The following is a 16,198-nucleotide window of genomic DNA, read 5'->3' on the forward strand; positions in this document are numbered from 1 at the left end:
GACGTGCGCGCGCGCGCGCGCCCGCTCTCTCTTCGCTGATATACCGTCGTTTTCCGCTCCATTCGTGTATTTATACGCGTGCAGACGTTTCTGCACGGCCGACGGAACAAACACGGGAAACGCGACACGGCTGGTCACGCGGTTCACGCGAATACCGCGGAGCTACGCGACACCGCAAAACTGAAACTCCTCCCTCTGGCGTCGAACCGCTGCCATCGGACTCAGGTAACACGGAGTACCCTCGGTTAACGAGTTCCCGACAAACGCCTCTACATCGTTTTCGAGGCTGCTGTTTATTACCACTGTAATTATATAAGCTTTATTCGTATTCGATCCAGTAACAAGTAAAATGTTCCTTCGTCCGATAATATAAATCTATAAAGTGATTATTTGGCACTCGTGGCACCAGTTATAAACAACCGATCGCAGATAATAAGCGGACGCGATACATTCTACCAGGCATCGACCACAGACTCGCATAAAGCCCTCAACGACTCTCGGAATCGCGATTCGTACGCAAGATACGTACAATCAATGTTTGCAGACGCTCGCCATACTCGCAGCTGCTCGAGCAACACGTGTGCAGCTGCATCGTGGCATCTCATAACGCGGTCGCTTCTCCACCATCCGCTACCCCCGGAGTCGAGCGAACGTAAAACCAAGAAAAAGGAGCGCAACCGACGGGAAAATAGGGACAACGGAGATTCATATGCGCGGTAGAACGAGGAGACTCGAACGAGGGAAATGAGGGAAAGGCAAGTGCAAGAGAGAGAGAGAGAGAGAGAGAGAGAGAGAGAGAGAGAGAGTGAGAGAAGGAGGAAGAGAGAGAGGGCGTTCAAACACTGATAAGAGACTCAATTATCGAACTATCACAGGGAGGCTCGTTCCGTTTGCATTTCCAATTATTTGCTGGGAAACGGTCTGCCAATACCGGGTACTCTCGATAACGCTGCCCTCTCGCTTCTCGAGCTGCCTCCGCTAACGGCTTTCCACAACCTCTCCTTCATTCTGTCTCTTTTCTGTTTTTCCCAGAGCCACTATGCTCGTCTCGCTCCTCGTGACAGACCATTTGACTTGCTCGCGCCGCGATTCGCGAGTCGCTCGCATCATCCTCGCGACCCACCCCTAACTTGTCCTCCTCTGATACGGATACCATCGTCCACGGAAAATGCCGTATAATTACGTAAATCGGATTAACGATTTATAATCGTCCGCGTCATGGCAGATTAATTGGACAAATTCCTCGTTCGATGATTTCGAGTTTCCAACGAGGTGACGTGTTTCGACGGGATTTATGATTTTGGACTTTTGACATTTTGGCGGGTTTGACGCCTTCAGCGGCGAGTAACTTTCGCGAACGTACGCATCCGGAGACCGAGCTTTCTCGAGCGATAATTTCTCCAAATTTATCAAAATTAGATCCACGGTATTAAAATATTCGCTTATTGCGAACGAACGGAACAACTTTTAATTTGATAATTTACTAACAACTTCAGCATTTTAAAGTTCGTTGCTGTATACATACTTACAGGAATCGTGCATTTCGTAACACGATGGAACGTATTAATACTTGAATTTGCGGCTATTATCATGTTATTCAAATTTAATATGAAATTAACCAATTTGATTATTTGTGATTAATGCAAATTGCGGTTTGAAATTCACGTTCCATAGTGAATTATCGGAAATAATTTGAGAAACAAACTGTGCGTGATATATGTATAACACATTTCGATAGATACGTAACAGTATATCCTTCAAATATTCTTTTCTCATTTCTAATTACAATATAATTATTATTCAACACGAACAATTATCGTGCCCCTCATTATTCAAAGCCGTGACATTTAATTTTAAACGTTATTAACCATAAAACATCCCATCCAAATAGCTCAAATCTATCAGATATAACGATTTTCATTCATCGTCTCTCCGTTTAACAATGGAACATTCTCGACAATAGAATTTGCGACGTTAGGAACCTTTCAAATTCAATTTTTCCTCGTTCAAAGTAATACAGAAACCTTTATTAAATCTCTTCCAGATTGCAATCGACGAGTTCTTACGAATACGAACGCTTCTCGGAGCACGTACATACGTTCATATAACGCATAAACTGAATTATTTCCAAGTGTATTCTTATCGTACTCGATCAGTTTACTTGTGAATACGTAATCGCGAAGCAAAATTTTTGTTTTGGAATTAATCTGGATCAACGAGGGCGTAATATCGAACTTGATCCCATTAGGAGTCTTCGGTGGCTCCTTGGACATCTGAAATTTACAATTTACCATTTCCCTTCGGTCTTTTAAAAGTCTAGCCAAGGAAAAGTTCTCCTTCTTCGAACGATAATCTCCATCCTCCGAGCCAGGATTAACGACTTATAGCGTCCCGATTAGTTTTCCGAACTCATAATTTAAGAACGCTTCTCCCATCGCGAGATTCTTTCAGGTAAAAGATCTTCCCTCGTGTTTCCATTTGGCATTAACGTCCTTAATCGATATTATCGGACGATATTATAGGATATCGGGTGTAACAGATTTGTCGTGCGGAAACATCGTGGAAACGTAATCGAGACAGTCGTTTTATCGCGAATCTTGGAACGCTGACAAACGCGGCCAAACCAGCCAAACGGGATATTTTCGAAGCGTGACACCTGATACCGAATATTCGAACGACGGGCAGGAGGCTCGATGAAGAAGAGCGAATGATCTTTGAAACGCAAACATGTTTTGGCCCTTTGATTCGCCAGACCCGTGACACGCGTGATTTATGCTCGTTTCTATTTACTGGGCGATATTTGAACTCGTTCGTATTAGAGGAGATCGATGTAGAAATGCGAGGAAATGTTTGTAGAAAATGGAAATAACAGTTCTTTGACAAGAGGAGACCAACGATTAGATTACGAACGATATAAACGATTATAAATAAAAGTACATAGCAAGTTACTAGATTTCTACGTAAAAGAATTAATAACTTTGACATTGTACAAATTACCATACCGCAAGACTTTATTAAACATAACGTTTCTTCAAGTTTTGAAACAAAAGTTACCAGCTGACTGGCGTTTTACGACGAAACTCGAAACTCGAACAATTACGAAGGAATGTATATTCATATATATCGACAAATATAAGTGATTAACAGTGATTTCAGTTAATAAAAAGATACAGACGATACAAAGTTCTTTGTAAACGCCCCATATTTTTATGAAATCGTTCGCGCGAAGACCAAGCGAATCGATTCATACGTTCTTCGTCAACCCTGACATTTCTCGATAAAGCTCGTTTTTGTTGACCAATTCGACAGTTTTTTACTCCGATTCCGTCGCTTTGAGAGCGCGTCATTAATTTCACCGATTGTCAGATCTGCTGTGTAAAAGGACAGAGAGAAAGGCAGAGAGAGAAACAGGGGAGGGGTAGTGAGAATGGTAAAGAGACCGATTGGCACGGATACGCTGATCATCCTCGATATACGAACTCTTCCTACCCATACCCAACGCCGCTAAAGGGGAGATGACTGTGAAATTCGCGTTTATCCGTCGACGACGACGACCCGTAAACTGGACCGAATCGATACGAACAGATCGACTTCTCGCGTGTTATGGAAATATCAACTTCCAAACGGTAAGACATCAAAAGTCCAAGTTGATGCATTTTTTAAATTCATAGGTTCCATGGAATATGTAGCGATTCCAAACTTTTGCCTTCGCAAATACATACGTTTTGTCTCCCTGAATGCAAAAATCCTACGTCGAAACGACTGGACCTCGAGTTTTAAACGTAATGTTGCAAAAAAAGTGGAAAACTATCTTTCATCCTGATTAAAGTCACTATATATGTACGTACATCCGCACAGCAGATTGCCAAGCAGATTGCCAAAGAAACTGTCGTGTCCACTTATCGCAAAATATCGATCGCTCGCTGATCGTTTCGCGTTACGATCGTTCGAACCGAAACGTGAATGGGTTGGCGGATGGAACGTCGATGGAACAGGAGGGTTGACGAAAGAGGGATGGTACGTTGGCCGTTTGAATATCGGTCCTCGTGCATGTCACCATCGCGTCAAAGTGATTTTTATGCGGATGAGTCAGGATCTTTATTCGAGAGGGCACGCGGAAATGGATTCACGAGGCTACACGCGCAGATTTAATACGCAATAACGAATCTGCTGTCGCGCTTGGAGGCAGGAAGAATCGGTTGACAAATTTCGCGTTCACCCCAGTCCCCGTGAAATCGAACAGGCTCCGCGGCGGCCTGCTGTAAATTCGCGTTTGATGTCAGTCCGCGTCAGTTCGCATGATTAATGTCCCGTGGCCCCGTGGAACATGGAGGGACGCGACGACGCGACACCGACGACTTCTCGTCCAGAGCCATCACTGCCTCCTCCGGCCACGCGAGGCCGCCGCCACGGCATGGCTTTCCCCTCCGCGAATTTTAATCACCTCCGAGCGGACACGCGGGAGAACGCGGCAGAAAAGAGCACGATGGATTTCGCGGCGACTGATGCGCCGCTTTATTTCGTTAACGTTTCAATCGATCATCGTACACCCATGGGATCGAGCCGCCGCACTCTGTTCCCTTGTCTCCCCTTTCTGCTTCCAAGTTTCGTTCTCGCTTCGCGTTATTCTTCGTCTCTTTCCTTCTCTCTTTTTCGGCGGGTGGTTGCCGAAAATGGTGGTGGTTCGGTTGCAAGTAAATTTTACGCAGATCGGCCGTTGTATCGTCGACGAGGTCGGGACTGAAGAGACAGGGATCTTCGGTCATCGCGTGAAAGTAAAAATCTTCGAAAAATGTTGCCTCTCTTCAATTTAAATCAACTCGATGACGCGTCAATATTTAATTATGCCTGATCTTGTAGCTACGTGTTAGCGGCGACTTCTCTCTAGGGAAGATGAGGTCGTTGCCGAGGAACGCGTGCACCGAGACGATGACTCGGGGTCACTCGGGGTCACTCGGGCTCACGATGCTCCGATAGCGATAAGAGTTTTCTAGAAAGATTTTGGCCACGGAATCAGCAGCATGATGAATTCTCCGGCAAGAAGGTCGAGTCGAAAAAAACTTAGCACTTATGCCAGAACCTTCGTGAGATCGAGAAATTCGTATCTGTATTATGTAACGCGCAACGATGCTCTTTTGAGTATAACGCGTCTCAGAGTAAAGTGAACAAATTTGGAAGAAATTACACGCGCCGTTTTGAACATCTTGCGTATTTTTAAAACAGGATTAAGCGTGGTAGCGTAAGACCAATTAGTCACTTCACCGCTGAAGCTTTTAAAAATCTTGATGTTTTAAGGCTGAAGATCTTTCCAAAACGTTCGAAACTTTCCAGACTTCTGGGACATTGAAGTTCGTTAAGCCTATTGAATCTTGCAAAATTTTTCAACACCTCCGGGAACTTTTAATTTCGAATCACGTTTGAAGCAATTTGAACTTTCTCCTCGACCAAAGAGTATGGAAAAGTTTGCAAGAAAATTGAGTGGCTATTACCGCGAACGCATGTTTTCGAGTAACTATCGCTATTATAACTGCTATTCAATACGCAAACACTTCGACAAGTTTTAAAAGTTTCTAATTTTCAACGAATCAGAAGGATCAAATGGATGAATAAAATAACGTTGTTGCAATATGTGATGATCTATGTATATATAATATTGTAGTTTATTAACTAATAACAACTTGTTTGATAACTTCACCATCGATCTTGAAAATTTTAATCTCTCTCTCTCTCTCTCTCTCTCTCCTACCATACAAAAGCATCCTTGAAACCTCTTGAAAAGAAAAAAATTAAACACCTCTTTTATCACTCTCTCTAAAACGAAACAATTTAAGTCATCCAGTTTGCTGTTTAAACAGGATTACAGTCAGATTTGGATAGTCGCGTAACGAAGGATCGTGCAAAAGCTATAACGCGAAGAACTACCCGACCGCAATCTCAAATTCCGAATTTGTTAAAATTTCGCGTTTTGTCGAACTCGTACTTTACATATAGGTTGCGAAAAACGTTTGAGAGGTGATACGTTGAGGAAGTCGGTCGAGCCTGCTACGTTATATTTTTCCTGGAAAATATCAACTTTACTTCGGTGGTGGACAATTTCGCGTGGATAACGCGCCGGAGAATAGGAGATTGAAAAACGCGAAGCTCGCGTTGGTGCGGCCTCGGTGACCAACGAAACGGGAACGACGATTTTACGAACGATCGACACAACCATCGGAGTTATTTTCCTTGCGCGCCGCAATTTCAACCACGTCGCGTGGAAAATACCAAAGTCGGCTTGAGATACGAGAGAATCAAAAGCCTGAACGTTCAGTAATTAGCTTCGTTTCGCGTTTATCGCGAAATTCGGGCGTAATGTCGGCGAAACAGACCAATTCGCAGCGGCAAACGCGATATCGTCGTAAAACTTTCCTCTCCCTGTGTTCGGTCTGTAACAACGACCAACGCAATTCGTAATTTGTAGGCCGAAGAAAGCGGAATAGATGGAGGAAATGTCGAATCGGAACGGCACGACGAGAGGGATGGTAATAAGAGTCCGACTAATCTCAGTTAAGAAGAGCAAATAATCAACCGGAGTGAATGACTGGCAATTTAATCAGACGTTGGCCAAGATTTTGAATTAAACCTCTACCGCAGCTGGTGGCCATTTAATCTGGATAGTAAATTCAGAAACTCTACTGGCTGCTAATTCGCGAGAAAAATTCGCGTTACATTAAATAATCTCGCTCGGTAAGAGGGAAAGACGCGTTTTGTTCATCTTTCTTCCGTGAAAAATAATGGCTCGGCGACGATATCCGAAATTGGCTTATAAACCGTACGCTGGCGTTTTCATTCTTTCATTTGGGAGCACGCAGACACGCATGGTTAAACGCAAGTTACGTTCTTCCGTTCTAGCGAAGAAATATGTTTGCTGCTTTTTAAAAAGAAGATGAGTCGAAGCAGCATAGTTGGTACGGGAATACTAAGAATACTATAGCTAATTCAAAAACATTAAGAACAATGCGATATTCTAAAATTTTAAAAGACGCACAAACGAAATACGACATTAGACTAGGTTAAATCAAAATCCACATACACACTTAATATCGTAGCTCTTTATCGACACGTAGCACATCTAATTATTTTAAACGAGCGTATTATCACCTTTCTTTTAAAAGTTATCAGGAAGTATTATCAATTTAAGTCAACGAAACGTACATTCCACCTTAAATAATTCGAATAAAATAAAAATTACGATCAAACAAGAACCTTATTTATATCAATTAAGATCAAATAAAACTTGATCGAATTGAAAAGTAATGCGATAGCTATAATAATATCCACTGTTAACGAAGCAGAGTTCCGAATAAAGGTTTACTTTTCGCTCTCAGCAACGCGTTTTTCCTGCGAATCTCATGCTAAACGAAGGACCTCGTCGTTGCTGAACGTTGGACCGTCATTTGTCAATATTATGGCGTACAACCAAACGAAAACGAAGACAGACTGGCAAAAGGCGCGCAATTATCACCGACTTTCGCGTTGGCCAGCGTTTGCCAAGGAGGACCAACGTCCACCACGTTAAAAGCACAGCGATCGTGGACGCGGTGGAATTTTCTAAGATCGTAAACAATCGCTGCTCGTTACTAGGCACGGTAACTCGATAGCCGGTCCCTTAATGAGCGTTTTCAGCGCGCTGCTAAAGAAGTATTTGCACAAAACTGCGCAGCTAATCGGAGCCTAATTAAATAAGGGAGGGACCGGTCGGTACCTGGTAAGAATGAAAAACAAACGAGTAACTGAGTAAATAGCCGTTAACGAAGCGTTTGTTTGCTACGAAATTACGACCAGGAAATCGATATTTTCTATCTTGGAGCGATTAAAACGGACCGATTACTGCTCTAACGGCAGACGATTCTTCCGGGTGTTGAGAACGAATATCTTTAGAGATCGTTAAGCTAATATTCTTCTTCTGATTCGGACCATGTTTTCTACAGAAGCAGAATGTTTTCTACTAATAATATAATTCAACTCCTTGTCTGACGATACGCGTTAAATTCGTGCTAGAGACGACGACTCAACTACGATAAATATTTCGTTTGTTCTTAAATCCTCAAACGCTAATGACCGATGCTTTTAAATTTTTCGTCGCCACTTGTTCAAACCTATCGCTGTCGAAAATTTCTCTTTTAAAATTCCGCGTCCATCGAGAAATCCAAGAAGACGTATTAAAGTCTGGCAAAAGTTAACGATTCCTTCCAAAGAACTAATAACCTTCCAAATAAAAGTGAGAGAAAAAAGAAAGGAAAGAGAAAGAGAACGAAACCTCCAGGTACGCGTAGCGTAGGCTGGCCCCTGCAAAAATAATGACCGCGGGATTTTTAAGAAGGTCGTGGGAAAAGGGACGGCTGAACGGTCACGAATCGCGTTATCTCATTCTATCGGTGGCCGCCCCTTCGAACCTCGAAGGCCAGAGAGAGCCTCGGTACCGAACCTTCCCAAATTAGGCACCGAATTCTCACCCGACCGGCACCTCGCTGCCCTTTCTGCTCCCGTGCACGTGGAGCAGAGTCAACGGCCCGTTATCGCGGTCGGAGATCGAGAGGCAGGCATTGCCCAGCCGAGACCACCTACGCTTCCCACGGCTCAGCCGAGCAACACGAGGACGAGACGAAGAAACCGAACACGGAGAAGGATATGCACGAGCATTCGCGTGTTTCACCCTGAGATCGGGCAACCAGCGTTGCACGTCTTTTCATCGAAAGGTGAGAACCGATTGTTTGACTACTGCCACTGACGGATCCTGCTCTTCAACTTCAATATGTAGGATCAAGGAAACTAGGCAACGAAGAAGCTATGGATCCGAAGAGATTAATCGTAAACCTAAAATTTCTAGTGAAAATGTCAATAGAGTAAGTCACGAGAAATAAAACACCCAAGTAAGTTTAATTTTTAAAATTATACTATTTGAAGATTATTTTCTTAAGAGGTTTCAGGGTATTTGGAGCTTTTTTTTTTTCTAGCGAGCCTATGTATTTTTATCCCATTGCGTCGAAACTGATGTCAAGACAAATTCATTGCCTTGGTACGCTGTAACCTCGAAACAGGTCATTGGATCGCAACCATAGGAAGACGTGTCAGAAAAATACGATAATGCCGATTTAACTTCGAAAAAGGGAATAATTTATCGGAAGTACTAATTCGGAACAACAGTATCCAGCGAAAGGCAGTGGAAGAAGTAAGAAGTAAGCGGTAGGGAAGAGCATCGAAAGTCAGGGCGCGGCATAGAGCGAAAAACGATCTTCGTGTATCGGTAGGTGACTCGGCAGTCCCAGCACGCTCGTTCGTGTTCGCTCGAGAAATCACGAAGGCCACGGTATATACGAAACCAAGGCAAGGGTGGCAAACAAAAGGAAAGAAACGAGTTTATCGCGCAACGTCGCTCGCGGGAACGAGGAAAATATAATTCGACTTGACGCGGGATAACCGTACATACGTTAGCCTGGCGTGTCGCGTGCACCCCGAATAGAAAGTTAACTCGAGTCCTGTCCAATTTGAAAACATGCCCGACTGTGCGCTGGCAATCAAGTTACCTGGCCACTGGTGAAACGCCAGCTGGATCAAAGACAAAAGGGGAATCTTGTTAAGTAGACGACGTAAGAAAAGCACGAGTGACGTAGCTAAGAGCGAATTGCGAACGTAGCTTTCGATATTGCAGAGCTTTGATAAATGAACTTTAATTTAGAATTGATCTAAATCATCTATAGGAAGATTTGGGATTTTAGATATTCTACAAGGTAGTTGAAAGTAGTACGAAACTCGAATAGTGACAAATTTGACATAAGCAACCCACGAAAAAGGAAACGCAAGTAATTAGTAATAGACAGCACTATGACTCGAAATAATTAACCTTCGATTAATGCAGGGTCTATATCTAGAATTTCATAGCATTCCACTGTATTATTTTGCAAATATAAATGACTGACGATGACACTCTGACATTACGATCACGACAGCTGACCAAATAAAGGTATTGTCATAATTGGGAACATTCGTGCGAGGGCGGCGTTACCATGAATTTTTCTCGAAACGATAGTCAGAGACAGGCACCAGGTTCACCCGACAATGTACGTGAGCACATGCATCGTAACAAGAGGCAACCGGTGTGATTTGTGACCGACCAAACTGCTTCACCGCGATGCCCGTCATTCCGTGATGCATCGTTGCGGCACGCGTCTGATGACGCAGCTACTACGCCTACTATGCTTACCGCGGTCGTCTATTCGCGCGACACTGAGCGAGCAAGTGACCTCGCGAGTTCCAACGAAGGCACGTTTCTCAGAAACGTAGCTAACGAAACGGAGAATCTGACGGCACATTCGTAAATCGAACACGACGATATAAGTTCATTTATGTTTAAACGCTGAGTACTTAATTCCTCTGATCGTTTCTAAGAAGTTCCAGCTTTCAAAGAAGATGAACAATTAATAATCATGTTCTGGTATTCGTAATTCGATTTAGATTTCATTGCAAGAATCCCGAGATGAATAGAGTTTTCTTGACGAAAAGTCGGTCGCAATTACATTCCATCGTTTACGTTGTCAGCGTAGAAAAATTGTGCTGACCGAGCAACATTAAAACAGAAGCATCGGGCTCAGATTATCTAGTACCTATGATCTACCTATTATCTATTATCTACTCCACCATTGTTCCAACCAGATTCGAATCTGTCCCTTCACTGTACTCTGTACTACCCGAACATTTTACCATTCAATGCGATATTCTTCTACTAGATAAGACAACATGGTTTGACTTACGAATCACGCGAAGATATCGAGCGCCATTAAGATTACGTTTCCAGATCGCTTACCTGAAACAAAAATATTTCATAATTAAAGTTAGCTCGCGATACACATACATCGGCGCACGTTTAATCTTACGAATACAATCTTACAAATACGATGGAAGAAAAATAAATAAAGCCGATAATGAAATTAACAGCAGCCAAGATAAATGGTATTTGATTTGCATAACAGATACAAATATGAAGTATCTTTAAAAACATGTTGATTCTAAATATAACTCTGACAGCAGCTACTGCTCTGTTACATTATACTTATAGCGAAACGAAGAAAATTTGGACCTTGACCGTTAACGCGTTAATTGTCACGAACAACACCGACGATTGACGTTAGAATTGTGATGTCAAAATTATCGTCGATGATTTCCAATGCCGCGATTAACTGGGATATCTAAATGCATCGTATCATAAAACGTATATTAAAACGTATACGTGTATTTCCACGCGTGTAACGCAAAAGCGGCAGCTCTTCTCTGCGTTAAGGTTGAAAGAGTGACAACTCGTACGTTGAGATACATACAGGTGCGCTCAGTGACCAACGACATCGTGTCTGATCGCAAGCTAGAGTCTCTTAACAACGCAAAATTTCGCATTGCACGCACGTAGGAATCCCAGGCGCGTACGCAGAAACACGCTGGTGCATCCCAGGTTAGCGTGTCCCACTATTTTGTATGTTACAGGATTAGAGAGCGAACGGTCCCACGACCTGTTCCATCCATTCGATGCATTTTATGTGACGCGTGCTTCTTCGAAAATACCGATCCGTTAACCGGAAATACGCGAACCGCGGAACGCTCCGCGATGCTTGGGATACTTACACGAGTTTCGAGTATCGGCTGGCATCGTGTACACTAGGGAATTTGTAATGCGTCGACCGTAAGAGGATTGCCAGTGTCCTGAATCCCATGTTAATAGGAATCGGGAGTTCCTCCATTTCCGTTTCACCTTTCATCGTGGTTATCGTCAATTTGTAATGTTTGATCGATGCGTTCGATCGGAACGGTGTCGTTACGACGTCGTTATTAAGTTCTTGAGTAACGTTTCTGGGTTGTACCGAAAGCTCGCGTCAATACCTCACGGGTAACTTCGAACTTTAAATATGTTGGAACGAATAAAAATCAGTAGCCTATATGTATTTCGCGTGCAAGTAAGTTTATGGCAATATTATCTTTTTACGCGTGTAATCGTTTTGCGATCGACGTAGATGATGATAAATTCCAAGGTACATTTAAAAAACAGATTTTGTGACATTATCACTCTCTTGAACTTTTCAACCGACAGAGTCGATCAATATGACTTTTGAATTGTTCAAACAATGCAAAATAATGTAAAATTCTGTAATAGGATTCGTAAATTGTACGTATGCTTATTGTTCCTTGTCGGTGCTACTAAAATTTGTTATAAAGCAGTCTCATTACGTATCGAACGAACCAAGGAGATCGAATTTTTGCAGCAGAAGCGGGATAAAAGCAAATGACTTTAGAAGATTGTCGATTACATTAGGAACAACCGGAAATAACAGTGTAGAAATAGAAGAAAGATGAAAAGAAGAAGACAAAAAACTAAGACGGAATATACAGATATACAATCGTATTAAAGGAATAAAAAGGGAATTTACTATCGCTTTGAGCAATCCAAAAAATAGAAAGGTATAGGTACTGTCTGTCGTTTACGTAACTTCGTGAAGCGGTGACTTCAACTTTTACCTTTACGAAGCACCTTATATAAAAACAATGATGGATCGTTGGAAATAATAACGAACGTGCTAGAAAGTATCCATTAACTGTATGTATCACGGAAATGATTTTTCTCGTATCAGAAACAACCAACTGGACTAACAAGTAGGCAATTCAGGACACCTGAATGTTTATGTGACTATACCTGAATAAAACGTCCGCTTCTACGATAAGTTACCGCCGCAAAACAACTGCTAAACAGCCGTTTTTAATGCATATTGCAGATCGATTATCAACCGTTTAATCTTTGTCCGTGTTACGTTAACATCGAGAACTAGTTATACATTTGACCGAATTAACGCAGGGACGAACACATCCGAGTTGATTCACATTTTCAAATTTATTCCCCGCAGCCTTTAGATTCTATATTTCGATTTACGAGAAAGAAATTTGCGCAAATTAGGGCAAAGAATTATAAGCAAATTAGTATTTTGACAGATGCAACTAAGCAGAGATTTCTTTCATCTATTAAATATCACGAGTGCTTTGAACATTTTCCCTATTTTTGCATAATATACGCGATGTATACTTTTGCATCTTTAAACTTTCTAAAAAGGTATAGACACCACGGGCTAGGAATAATCGTTGGCCGTGTGCCGAACTCGAGTTGACAGAGAGGATTTGAACACGAGAATCGAGACAGGGTCGTTTCGACTAAACAGGAAACTGTCTTCGTAGTACAAGGCAAACCGCAACTTTTCACCCGTATATCCTGCACGGCATTTTGATCGAAGGTCGTGATCACCAACTTCTCTGCCGCTTTAACAGCCATTCGCGAAGGAAAAAAAGAAATTGCCAAGTCGTCGTGATTACCCGCATGGGGTATACGAGGACTGCAAGAAAACACAATATCGTCCTGGGGCTATACACGAGTGCTTGTATACGGCCTTAATGGATGAAACGATATCGTGAGCCCACCCTGGACATATATTCCCCGAGACTAACGTTTCTACGCAATACCTCTCTTTCCCTTTCAATCTTCGCCTTCGAGATTTCCTCCTCCGCTCCTTTTTTAACTTTTACGCGATCGTACTTACATTTTCGGTGGAAGCTATGACATTGAACGGCCAGCATTATACATTTTATGTGCAGATTCGTTTCAAGGAAAATATCGTTCGGATTTGGTCATCGTTTAACGAATCGAGGAGTTTAAAGCGTCGACAAGAAAATAATTATAATTACGAAACTTATTCAGAGATATTAATCGTAGTGGTATATTAATCGTTTTTCTAGATTTTTTATACGCGATAGATTCCCTGATCTATTGGACTTTTAAGTTATTCGATAATACAAATTTATGTTCGATATGTTGAAAAAATATTAGACTGGATTTACTACATTGTATTATGAATTCTGTCTTGCAGTCATCGATAACTGTACCCTACAGTTACGATGAAAACAATTAATTCGATTTGACAGATCCAAGTCATAAATACAAAGATCTCTCGCGAAATTTTGGATACTTTGCTTAAAACCACACCTTCGTGAATGACAACATCGTCGATAATAAAGGGTGTAGAGTTCGGAAATATCCGAAAAACAGCGTGTTGTTGAAACATAAAGCTCGTCCAACGTAAACCACGTTCGCGAAATTCAGCAACCGTGACGCACTATCGTGGTTTCGTATCGATTTTCGCGTCACAGAAAATGCAGACGCACGTGCGACGTTTCCAACAAGGATTGTCTTCGTGAAGCAGGGAGAGAGAAAGAGAGAGAGAGAGAGTAAAGGAACAAGGCTGGCAGAATCGATGCAAGCAGCGCGAATGATAATGGAGAAATTGCGCCGGAGAAAGCAGACGGATGAACGGAACGGACACACTGACAAGTCCGGGCGTGATCATCGTATTGTTCGATACCTCAATTTTCCGTACTGTCTCGTTCACCGCGCACTCTAATTACCCTCGAGGCTTACCCCGTGGTTTTAACATCGATATACACGTGTGTGTGCGGCTTCGCCGAGAGAAACGGAGAATCAGAGAGAGAGAGAGAGAGAGAGAGAGGAAGGGGGAAGAGAGAGAGAGAGAGAGATGGTAGCGAGGTACACGCGAGGATGAGAGGAGGGTAGAGAACGAGCATACGAGGGCACGATGAGATAAGGTCAGGCGTAAATGGCAAATTTCACGGGAAATTTATGACGTTTCACGGTGGAGAGTAATTATCGTCAGATACACGATCGTTAACGGTTTATGAACTTCCGAAAGGGGTCAATGCCGTCAGCGTAGACGCCCCCTGTTCTCGTGTGATCTATGGAAAAGGTGGAGAACGAACGAGTGTCGGAGCTGCAAAATAAAAAAAAACGTACACGCTCTTTCGAAACTCGCTTTCGTGATTTAGCGCTACGAACATTTTTCAATGGAATTACATATGTATAGCAAAACTCGTGTAAATAATTCGAATGCTGTGAAAGATGGAAGCAACTTTAACTGGGAAATCAAAATGGTTATTTCAAGATTATATTTTGAAAAGAAAGAGTTCAAAGGAAGTAAGAGCGATCGTAATTCTTCGGATAAAGGCGACATTCTCGATAAATTGGTAGATCTTCGAAGGAACGACCGCATTTTTACGTGGCGACCGACCACGCTCGTTCCCCCGTCGCGTTATTAATTCTGTCGACTCTCTTACGTCACGTATCGATTCCGTACACGGAAAGACTCTCTTCCCTATCCAGTCTCCTTTACCCTGGCTGAGAGCAGGACGATGATAACCTGGCGAAAGTGGATAATGCGAAGATTGAGTTCAACTCGACTTACGTCCGCCGGAACTATTTGAAAACTACTTCGAACTGTCAGATTAACTGAAAGTATGTAGCGGTGGGATTTTGCCCCGCGGGGACCGGTGCATTATTCATGGGGTAAGCATTACGAATCTTTCCCCGAGAATAATGCAAGGACGTCCGCGTAGCGACCAGATTAACGGGAAACTTATTGCGCCCGGGCGAAAATGATAATTTTTCGTCGACGAGAAAACGTTTTCCCTTTCCCGTCTGTGACCGGTGTTTTGCCGACGTCGCCGACATGTAAATCCGTTGGAAGAGCATTTACGCGCTAGATTCCATGGAAATCGAGACATTTTTGTGGAATGGAGAAGGATAAAGTGTAGGTTCGAAAGAAATATCGTTACCGTTTCATCCTAGGACACGCGAAAGAACGCGCCAGGCCTTTCTTGCCAAAGCTTATAACACGATCGCGGTGCAAGGCTATTTTTGAATAGAAATCTTAGAATATCAGCACATATAATTTAAATAAAGAAATTTCAGAAGTTTGCCAAGATGCAAATAAGACAGAAGACCCATGGAACGCAGCGCAAACGAATGATCGAGCGGCGAAAAAGCGAAAACCTAGATGTACTAAACGAGTACGCGTTAAAAGGAAGAAAAGATAGCGGAAGGGAGCAGCAGTATGCACGAAACAAGTGCACAAAGAGTAAAGTACAGAAAGAATACGTAACGAGGGCGAGAGCCAGGCAGATTTTTAAAAACTACATATAGCTGCCCTTCTAACCGCTTTTTAACGAGATCAAAAATAAATTGCTCGGTAAACCAGTAACCGAACACATCGTCTAATAACGCAACGTTAAGCATCGGATAACTAATCTCCTTGGAAATACAAATTGATCTATCCACAACGGA

At 42.6% G+C, this 16,198-nt stretch overlaps 1 protein-coding gene across 14 annotated transcripts in view; it reads right to left on the bottom strand.

Moving 5' to 3' along the window:
• Positions 1 to 16,198, bottom strand: part of LOC100651044 (DNA N6-methyl adenine demethylase) — a 383,971-nt gene that overhangs the window by 184,077 nt on the left and 183,696 nt on the right. Inside the window, exon 2 of one of the 14 annotated variants that reach the window (XM_048408476.1) lies at positions 10,791 to 10,843. The exons of the other annotated variants lie outside the window; for them this stretch is intronic. The gene's annotated coding sequence lies outside the window, so the exon portion shown is untranslated. The remainder of the gene's footprint in view (positions 1 to 10,790; positions 10,844 to 16,198) is intronic. 14 annotated transcript variants of the gene reach the window in all.

The sequence above is a fragment of the Bombus terrestris genome, chromosome 9 (assembly GCF_910591885.1).
Source record: "Bombus terrestris chromosome 9, iyBomTerr1.2, whole genome shotgun sequence".
Lineage (NCBI taxonomy): Eukaryota > Metazoa > Arthropoda > Insecta > Hymenoptera > Apidae > Bombus > Bombus terrestris.